This window comes from Somniosus microcephalus, unplaced genomic scaffold (genome assembly GCF_052327205.1).
Source record: "Somniosus microcephalus isolate GS21.2 unplaced genomic scaffold, FLI_Smic_1.0 unresolved_chr4, whole genome shotgun sequence".
In the NCBI taxonomy this organism is placed as follows: Eukaryota; Metazoa; Chordata; class Chondrichthyes; order Squaliformes; family Somniosidae; genus Somniosus; species Somniosus microcephalus.
In genome coordinates, this window is record NW_028225182.1 from 12572787 (window position 1) to 12583244 (window position 10458).

The window sequence follows — 10458 nt, forward strand, 5'->3', positions numbered from 1 at the left end:
CGGTTGGAAATGCATTTCGTTGTCGCTGATTGCAGTCAGGTACCTGGTGGCTCCGGCCCGGTCACAACAGCATGTCTGAGCCGCGTTTCTGCAAACTACGAAACAAGTTCTCCAGAAGCCCAAGGCGTATAAGGAACTCAAGCAGCAAAATCCCTTTCATTAGCCACAGGGGTTCCGGCAATTTTCTGATCGCAAAGCGCTTTAGTCCTTGTCAATATCTCTTGTCTATTTCCAGGAGATTCCCGATTCTGTCTTCTTCTCTGGCTCTGTTTATTGTGTCTGTGGCCACCTGCGGGTTGATTTTGAAGGAATACCTGTGTTTGTGTCTGCTTGTTACGTTAAACAAATGAGGGCATCAGGCGCTTCTGTGCATGACACTGAGGAATCAGGAGAAGGCATGAGGAATGAAACAGTGTTTGTGGAACGTGTGTATATAAAAACAGCGCAGTTTACATTGTAGGACCTCATGGCGCAACGGTAGCGTGTCTGACTCCAACTCAGAAGGCTGGGTGTTTAAATCACGCCGGGGTCACTGTTCTTCCGGGTAATTCCAGAACTATTGTTTTCTTTGCCGTTTCACAATAACCAGACACTTGCTCCAAAGACTGTGTCACTCTTTCCCCAGTGTCAGGGAAAGAAGGGCCACAATTCCTCATTTATTTAATGTGACAAGACACAAGCACAGGTATTCGCTCAAAATCAACCTGCAGGTGGTCACACAGAATAAACAGAGCCAGAGAGAAAGGCAGAATCGGGAAACACCGGAAAATAGACGAGAGATATTGACAAGGTGAGAAAGCGCTTTGCGATCAGAAATTTGCCTGAATCCCTGTGGTTAATGAAAGGGCTTTTGATGCTTGATTTCCTTACACACCTTTGAATTCAGGTGAACCTGGTTCATGGTTTGCAGAACAATTTAAACCCCTGGGTTAAACCAGAGGGAAGGAAATTCAGCAGTTTAATGAGTTTGAAAGGAACATTTTTGACTTGTGCAGTTCGGTCAGAGAAATGCCAGTGAAAGGAAATCATTGCAGACAGAGCAATTCTGTAGTGTCACTTCTGTCTGAACAGTCCTTTCTTGATGCTCAATTACGCGAAAGGTTCACGGTTCGAATCCGCGCGGAAACATTATTTTTCCGTGAAATAAATTTAACAGGTTTCTTGTGTCAGAAGCAGCAAACAATTTAAAGCAGACTCCTAAAATACACAGTACGTAAGTTCTGATAGGGTATAAATCTTCGTCAATGAATAAACTTTCACAAATTATTAAAGTTAAATTACTCAACTTTCGACTGTCCCTTACTGTGAGCATTTCTTTCAATCTGCAAAACAACGCTTTCGGTTAATGAATGTTGATTAAAACAATTAAACCACTAAACTACGAGAACACACATTAAAGAGTTGATCACAATTGCTGATATTTCTTACTTTTTTCTGGTGTTTTTTCAGCTCTTGGTCCTTTTCAGCTCCTGACTGCGGATATTGCTCTGGTTAAACGTGAACAAACTGAAATATTTCGCAGCCCCGGCCTCAGTTAATACCAACAGATCTAAGCCGCATTTCAGGCCCGAAAACAAACCCATTAATTATTCGCTTTTCCCCAGCTCCAGAGCTCAGATTGTTACTGCCCATCCCTGGAGCTGCAAGATACCAGGGACTCGGGACAAACCTCCCCATACACCGAGCACATGCTCAGGAAATCCCCGGGGGAGATGATATCCCGGTCACTGAAACTTCAGCAGCATTGAACAAGCACCCGGACGGAAACGTTCATCATCCGGAAGTGATGAGATGCAGAAGTTAATGAAACAAGTTAGGATGGCCGAGCGGTCTAAGCTGCTGTGTTCATGTCGCAGTCTCCTCTGCAGGCGAGAGTTCGAATCTCTCTTCTGACAGGCTTTACTTTAAATTACCAAGCGGAACTCATATATTTTCACACCACTGTCAAGCACTTTGGGACATCCCTTAAAAGTGGGATTCAGCAGTTCACCTGCTCCATTCACATCGAAACACAGAAGATAGGAGCAGGAGCAGGCCATTCAGCCCCTCGAGCCTGCTCCGCCATTTAATGAGATCATGGCTGATCATCCACATTCAGTACCCTGTCCCTGCTTTCTCCCCATAACCCTTTATCTCTTTAGCCTTAAGAAATATATCTAACTCCTTCTTCAATATATTTAATGAATTGGCCTCAACTGCCTTCTGTGGTACAGAATTCAACAGGTTCACCACTCTCTGGGTGAAGAAATTCCTCCTCATCTCAGCCCTAAGTGGCTTACCCCTTATCCTTAGACTGTGACCGCTGGTTCTGGATTCCCGCACCATCGGGATCATTCTTCCTGCATCTAGTGTGTCTAGTCCTGTTAGTATTTTGTAAGTTTCAATGCCATCCCCTCTCGTTCTTCTTAGCTCTAGCGAATATAAGCCTAATCATCTCAATCTGTCTTCATACGTCATTCCTGCCATCCCATGTATCAGTCTGGTGAATCTTCGCTGCACTCCCTCCATGGCAAGAACATCCTTCCTCAGCTAAGGTGACCAAAGCTGCACACAATACTCAAGGTATGGTCTCACCAAGCCCTTGTACAACTGCAGCAAGACATCCTTGCTCCTCTACTCGAAACCTCTCACTATAAAGGCCAACATTTGCCTTCTTAACCACCTGCTGCGCCTGCATGCTTACCTTCAGCGATTGGTGCACACGGACACCCAGGTGTCATTGCAGTTCCCCTTTTCCCAATCTATTGACATTCTGATAATAGCTGTCTTCCTGTTTTTGCTACCAAAGTTGATAACCTCACATTTATCCACAATATACTGCATCTGCCATGCTTCTGCTAAATCACCTAACCTGTCCATATCATACTGGAGTTACTCTGTATCCTCATCACAGCACACATGCCCACCCAGCTTTGTGTCGTCTGCAAACTTGGAGTTATTACATCTAGTTCAACCTTCTAGATCATTAATATATATTGTGAGTAGCTGGAGTCCTAGCACTTGTCCCTGCCCCACCCCACTAGTAACTGCCTGCCACTTGGAAAAAGACCCGTTTAGACATACTCTTTGCTTCCTGTCTGCCAACCAGTTCTCTATCCAAGTCAGTACCTTACCCCCGATCCCATGTGCTTTAACTTTGCACGCCAATCTCTTATGTGGGACTTTATCGAAAGCCTTCTGAAAGTCCAAATACACCACATCCACTGGTTCTCCCTTATCTATTCTACTAGTTACACACTCAGAAAATTTTAACATTTCCATCTGACCTGGTACTGAAAGTGGAGACGTTTCCACAGTGTAGCAGTTATCACGTTTGCGGAATCATTTTGTTGGAACTTGCTCCTTCTGCTTGTCCAGGGGCGAGATTGCTCTCCTGTGTGAGGAAATAACAACGAAGAACAAAAGAATTAGGAGCTGGAGCAGCCCATATATTGTGTAAAACGAGATATGGGTAACAGTTAACAGTTAACATGCAAAGCACAAAACCTTCTGACAAGGGTGGTGCTGTTGCTGTTTGGTGAACCGACCACTACCTAGCGGAAGCTGTACGCCAACTCTCCAACACCTCCTCCTACCTCCGCCTGGACCATGACCCCACTACCAAATATCAAGTCACCATTTGCAAGACAGTACTGACCTCGTATGAGAAGAGATTGAGTAAACTAGGCCTGCAATCTCTTGAATTTGGAAGAATGAGAGGGGATCTCATTAAGCATGCAAAATTATTACAGTGTTTGATCGGTTGGATGCTGGGAGAATGTTTCCCTTGGCTGGGGTTTCTAGAACCAGCTGACACAGCCTCAGGATAAAGGTTAGGCCTTTCAGGACTGAGAGGAGAAGACATTTCTTCACACAGAGGGTGGTGAATTTTTGGAATTCTCTACCCCAGAGGGCTGTGGAGGCTCAGTCATTGGGTATGTTCAAAACAGAAGTCGGTAGATTTCTGACTGGTAAGGGCATCAAGGGATATGGCGATAGGTCCGGTGAATGGAATTGAGGCAATAGATCAGCCATGATCTCATAGAATCCCCTACACTTGCTTAAAAATCTGTTCCATTACCTCTTTTTTCCAGTTCTGAAGAATGGTTATCGACCTGAAACGTTACCTCTGTTTCTCTCTTCGCAGAAGCTGCCTGACCTGCTGAGTATCTCCAGCATTTTCTGCTCAATTCAGATTTCCAGCATCTGCAGTATTTCCTCAGTTCGCATTTCTTTCATTGTGCAAAACAAGGTTATCGCTCAATTAATGACGCTTTGAAAGCAACATAAAAGTTAACGAAATAAATACCGCCCAACGTGGGGCTCGAACCCACGACCCTGAAATTAAGAGTCTCATGCTCTACCGACTGAGCTAGCCGGGCCTATTGAAACTGTATTTCATTGTCGCTGATTGCAGTCAGGTACCTGGTGGCTCCGGCCCGGTCACAACAGATGTTTGAGCCGCGTTTCTGCAAACTATGAAACAAGTTCTCCAGAAGCCCAAGGTATATAAGGAACTCAAGCAGCAAAATCCCTTTAATTAACCACAGGGGTTCAGGCAATTTTCTGATCGCAAAGCGCTTTATTCCTTGTCAATATCTCTTGTCTATTTCCCAGAGATTCCCGATTCTGTCTTTCTCTCTGGCTCTGTTTATTGTTTCTGTGGCCACCTGCGGGTTGATTTTGAAGCAATACCTGTGTTTGTGTCTGCTTGTTACGTTAAACAAATGAGTGCATCAGGCGCTTCTGTGCATGACACTGAGGAATCAGGAGAAGGCAGGAGGAATGAAAAAGTGTTTGTGGAACGTGTGTATATAAAAACAGCGCGACTTATATTGTAGGACCTCATAGCGCAATGGTAGCGCGTCCGACGTCCAGATCTAGAAGGCTGTGTGTCCAAATCACGTCGGGGTCACTGTTCCTTCGGGTAATTCCAGAATTATTGTTTTCTTTGCCGTTTCACAATAACCAGATACTTGCTCCAAAGACTGTGTCACTCTTTCCCCATTATCAGGGAGAGAAGCGCCACAATTCCTCATTTATTTAATGTGACAAGACACAAGCACAGGTATTCGCTCAAAATCAACCTGCAGGTGGTCACACAGAATAAACAGAGCCAGAGAGACAGGCAGAATCGGGAAGCACCGGCAAATAGACGAGAGACATTGACAAGGTGAGAAAGCACTTTGCTTCGCAGCACCACCTACTTTCTAAGTTCGAACTCTGTCTCACTGCGGGCGCAGTATGGGCTTTTTATTGTCATTTTCAATCCCCTTCTTCAACACCAAAACACATTATAGCAGTGATTTTAATTTAGCACTGTGACATTTTTCGATGGCATCATAACGTATATTCAATAACGTATTCCTATCAGCGCTGCGAGATGGTTTCGATTCCCAGTTAGGGAAGAAATTTTGGTATCACCATTTTTTATTCATGAATGCGATGTAATTTTATTAAATTAATTACATGCATCTAATGTGAATAAATAAGAACTGCTTTAATCACCATTAATTAACCGGTAGCTTTATTTTGCAGAATGAAAGACATGATATTATGGTTACTGAGGGACAGTCGAAACTTCATTCATTTATTTTGCTCTTTGCATCTCCTGAACTGTTAACCCATATCTCATTTTACACATTGCATTTTAGGAGAATGGTTTAAAATGTTCATTGCTTGAGAGAGCAGCGATCTGGGGCAATATTTGTTAAATTTAATGGGACCGGCTATTTCACAGAATAAAATCCTATTTCTGACATGATGTTTTCAGACCACACACTGACCCATCTTTGCTAGGCCCCAAGTGGATGATCTGACACTTGCCCGCGTTGAACTCCATTAATCACTGGTCAGGGAAGATTTAATAGAGGTGATCAAACTTATGGGGGATACTGTTTTCACTGGCAGGAGTGTCAGCAGGTCTATGGGGGAAGAGCAGCGGAGTGGGACTGATTGGTTAGCTCTTTCAAAGATGCAACATGAATTGCTCATTTTAACCTGCGATTGATAGATTTTAGTTAACCAACAGTATTAAGGGATCATTGAAGTCTGTGAGACACTTCATAATTGTTTCTATTATCATTAATCAACCCACAACATTTTGTTGCGCACTGCAGGAATTGCTAACATGTTTCCCGGATGACAGTCAAACTTTAATAACTTTTTATAGAATCATAGAAAATTTCCTGAACTCCTGTGGTTAATGAAAGGGATTTTAATGGTTGAGTTCCTTATACACCTTGGAATTCTGGAATACATGGTTCGTAGTTTGCAGAAACGTGGCTTAGATCTGCTGTTGTGAACCGAAGTAAAGCTGCAGGACCCTTGAATAATCTTTCACAATTCAACTGAAAGCAGCCAGAATGTGCAGCTTTGAGAGGGGCTGCCTGCACGGTCAGAGCTGGAAACGGGAGTGAGCGAGTGACACTGTAGTGCTTTGAGTGAGTGCAGAACTGTACAGAGAAACACAAATGTAGCAGGATTTTGTTACATTGCATTAGAAATGCGAATTGTTCCATTTTTTCTACTATTTAAATGAACACGATTTACATAATGTTTCCACCCGGCTTCAAACCAGGGACTTTTCGCATTAGGCGAACGTGATAACCACTACACTACGATAACACTGGACCGAATAATCGGCGTCTGTCATAAATCTCTGATTCTATAAAAAAGGCTTTTAAAGTTTGACTGTCACCCAGCAAACATGTTAGCAATTCCTTCATTGTGCAACACAATTTTTGTCGGTCGATTAAAACATATTTTTTTTAATGATATAAACATACATACATTTAAAATTACTTTAGGTAAATTCTGGCCTGCTTTAAAATGTTCAAATTTATATTTCATAAAATTAAATTATATTTTAAATCTTTAATTAATTTCATTACGTTTGAACAAGTGACCATTTATTTTTATTTCCGTGGTGTGAAATGCTCTTTATTTGGAGATTTCTAATATGCTTATGGGGATTCCGTACATAAATGGAATCCCAATTCGCCTCATAGGAATCCCCCTTTTTGATTGGTTGGTCTGGCCCATGTGATCCCAGGGATGAAACATGGAAACATAGAAGATAGGAGCAGGAGTAGGCCATTCGGCCCCTCGAGCCTGCTCCGCTATTCAATGCGATCATGGCTGATCAGCCAATTTCAGTAACCGGTCACTGCTTTCTCCCCATACACCTGGCTCCCTTTAGCCTTAAGAAATATATCCAACACCTTCTTGAATATATTTAATAAATTGGCTTCTACTGCCTTCTGTGGTAGAGAATTCCACAGGTTCACCACTCTCTGGGAGAAGAAATTCCTCCTCATGTCTGTCCTAAATGGCCTACCCCTTATCCTTAGACTGTGACCCCTGGTTCTGGAGTCCCCGACCATCAGGAACATCCTCCCTGCATCTAGTCTTTCCAGTACTGTCAGAATTTAATAAGTTTCAATGAGATCCCCCCTCATTCTTCTAAACTCCAGCGAGTACGAGCCCAATCCTCCCAATCCCTCCTCATATGTCATTCCTGCCATCCCAGGTATCAGCCTGGTCAATATTCGCTGAACTCCTTCCATGGCAAGAACATCCTTCCTCAGATAAGGCGACCAAAACTGCACACAATACTCAAGATGTGGTCTCACCAAGGCCCTGTACAACTGCAGCAAGGCATCCTTGCTCCTGTACTCGAATCCTCTCGGTACGAAAGCCAACATACCATTTGCCTTCTTAACCGCCTGCTGCACCTGCATGCATATCTTCAGCGACTGGTGCACAAGGACACCCAGGCCGATTGAATTTCAGGAGTCTGGTTTAAAATATTCATTGCTTAAGTCACCAGGAATCTGGGGCAACTTTTGTTTAATTTAATGGGACCAGTTATTGCACAGGATAACATTTTCTGTAACACATAATTTCTGCAGTTGTGGCCGAGCCAGTGTTTTATAAAGGTTCATCATAACTTCCTTGCTTTTGTACTCTGCGCCTTTATTTATAAAGCCCCGGATTCTGTAAGCTTTTTAAACTGATTTCTCAACCTGTCCTGCCAGATTGAACGATTTGTGTACATACACCCCCAGGTATCTCTGTTCCTGCAACCACTTTGGAAATGTATCCTTTAGTTTATATTGCCTCTCCTCATTCTTCCGACCAAAATGTATCAATTTGCACTTTTCTGTTTTTAACTTCATCTGCCACATGTCCGCCCATTCCACCAGCCGATCCATGTCCTCTTGAAGTCTATCACTATACTCCTCACTGCTCACTACACTTCCAAGTTTTGTATCATCAGCAAATTTTGAAATTGTGCCCTGGACACCTAACTCCAAATGATTAATATATGTCAAGAAGGGCCGTGGTCCTAGTACCGACCCCTGGGGAACACCACTGTGTACCTTCCTCCATTCAGAGAAACAACAGTTTAGCACTACTCTCTGTTTCCTGTCACTTAGCCAATTTGACATCCATGCTGCCACTGTCCCTTTTATTCCATGGGCTTCAGCTTTGTTGGCAAGCCTGTTACGTGGCACTTTATCAAATGCCTTTTGGAAGTCCATGTCCACCACATCAACTGCATTTCCCTCATCAACCCTCTCTTTCACCTCATCAAAAAATGCAATCAGGTTGGGAAAAGACGATTTGCATTTAACAAATCCGAGCAGACTTTCCTTAATTAATCCACACTTGTCCAAGTGACTGGTCATTTTGTGCAGGGTTACCCTTTCTAAAAGCTTCCTCACTACCGATGTTAAGCTGACTGGCGTGTAGTTGCTGGGTTGAAATTTATACACTTTTATCAACAAGGGTGTAACATTTGCGATTCTCCAGACGTCTGGCACCACCCCATATCCAATGAGTATTGGAAGATTATGGTCAGCACCTCCGTAATTCCCACCTTTACTCCCCTCAGCATCCTAGGATGCATTTCAACTGGTCCTGGTACAGCCAGCATTCTAGTACCTCCTCTTTATCAATTTTTATCCCATCCAATATTCAACACAGCTCATTAACTGTAGCAGTGGGCCTGGGCGGCGCTTCAGCAGACAGTTCGAAAAGACAAATTCACTGTTTCGGTCTTAAGTGCTCTGCTCATCAAGAACAACCACACAAACAACCAGTGGGTTTATTTTAAGTGACAAAAGAAAATTATTGCAAATGCTGGGAATCTCAAATAGAAACGGAAAATGGTGGAAATTCTTAAGAGGTCAGGCAGTATATTTGGATAAAGAAACAGAGTGAACGTTTCAATTCGATTACACTTCTGTTAGAATTGGGGAACGTGAGAGATGTATGGCTAGTTTATTCTCCTGTCAATAGGGCTACAGTGGCTTCTCCCTTGTTCTTTATTTAACTTCACCAATCAGATACGTCTGAGTGAGAGAAAACTGATACACAATGAGGCCCAGTTCATCTTTTGTTCCCTTTTAAACCCTGGAATCTCCGAATCCCTGAAGTTCAGAAATGTAATTCATTGATCTGCAGGGTGGCCGTCAGTAAGACGCCTTTTCTGTCTGGATCCGGGAGTGCAACTGGAGTCAGGCTGAAGATTGCCGCGACTGGTGATAGATTTTTGTTGGGTAAGGTTATTACGGGTTACGGAAACAAAGCGGGTAGATGAAATGAAGATACAGATCAACCCTGATCTAATTGAATGGCGCAACAGGATCGAGGGGCTGAATGGCCTCCTCCTGTTCCTATTGAGGCGCTACAATGCAATGCACCCAAGTGTTGGAGGGTTTCCGGTGTGTACTGGTGATCGCTTTACGATAACTCAACAGTTCGAAAGTGGGTAGAGGCAATTTAAAGTATTTTCTCCATTCAAGTTTAGTAAATATGAAAACGGGAATAAATTCATGATTGGTTCAGTATAAATAAAACACGCATTGTCAGGCGAATTATGCCATTGAAATGGCAGCGTTACACTGAGTGAAGTAATTCTCAATGATATTTCCCATAAAGGACACAGTTTGGCTGGCGATACTGTAAGAAGGATTTGGGAAAAGTTGGCGCTGATTTAAGGAGTCTCCCACTCGCGTGTCACTATTTGAAGAGGTGGGCCTTATTTTACTTAAAAATTGAGGCTGGGAGCATTCTCATTGAGAATATGGAAAGCAGAACAACACAGATTAATAGGAAAACACAAGGTCGGCGACAGGATTGAAATTGCAGTTTCAATCGGTCCGGCTGGCTGTCCATTCAATAAGTAATAAAAAAGCGCGTCTCTAAAAATGTCCCCTCCCTGTTATGATTCAGGAAACTGCACAGGGATAGAGAGAAGAGGAAGAGAGAAGGGGAAAATACTGTTTCCACGGAGAACTAATGCAGAGACTCCTCTGCTGCGCCTGGGGTGGCCTCCTGCAGCCCGGATACATTAGCATCCTAACAGCTCATTAACTGTAGGAGTGGGCCCGGGCGGCGCTTCAGAAGACAGGTCGAAAAGGCAAAGGCACTGTCTCGGTCTCCAGTGCTCTGCTCATCAAGAATAGCCAC

The 10458-nt window shown here is 43.4% G+C and overlaps 1 non-coding gene across 1 annotated transcript; it reads right to left on the bottom strand.

Annotated features, from left to right (window-relative positions):
• Positions 1-4288: 4288 nt before the first annotated feature.
• trnak-cuu (transfer RNA lysine (anticodon CUU)) lies at positions 4289-4361 on the bottom strand. Its single transcript has one exon. It is a non-coding gene; the product is annotated as a tRNA-Lys (tRNA).
• Between the last annotated feature and the right edge of the window lie 6097 nt (positions 4362-10458).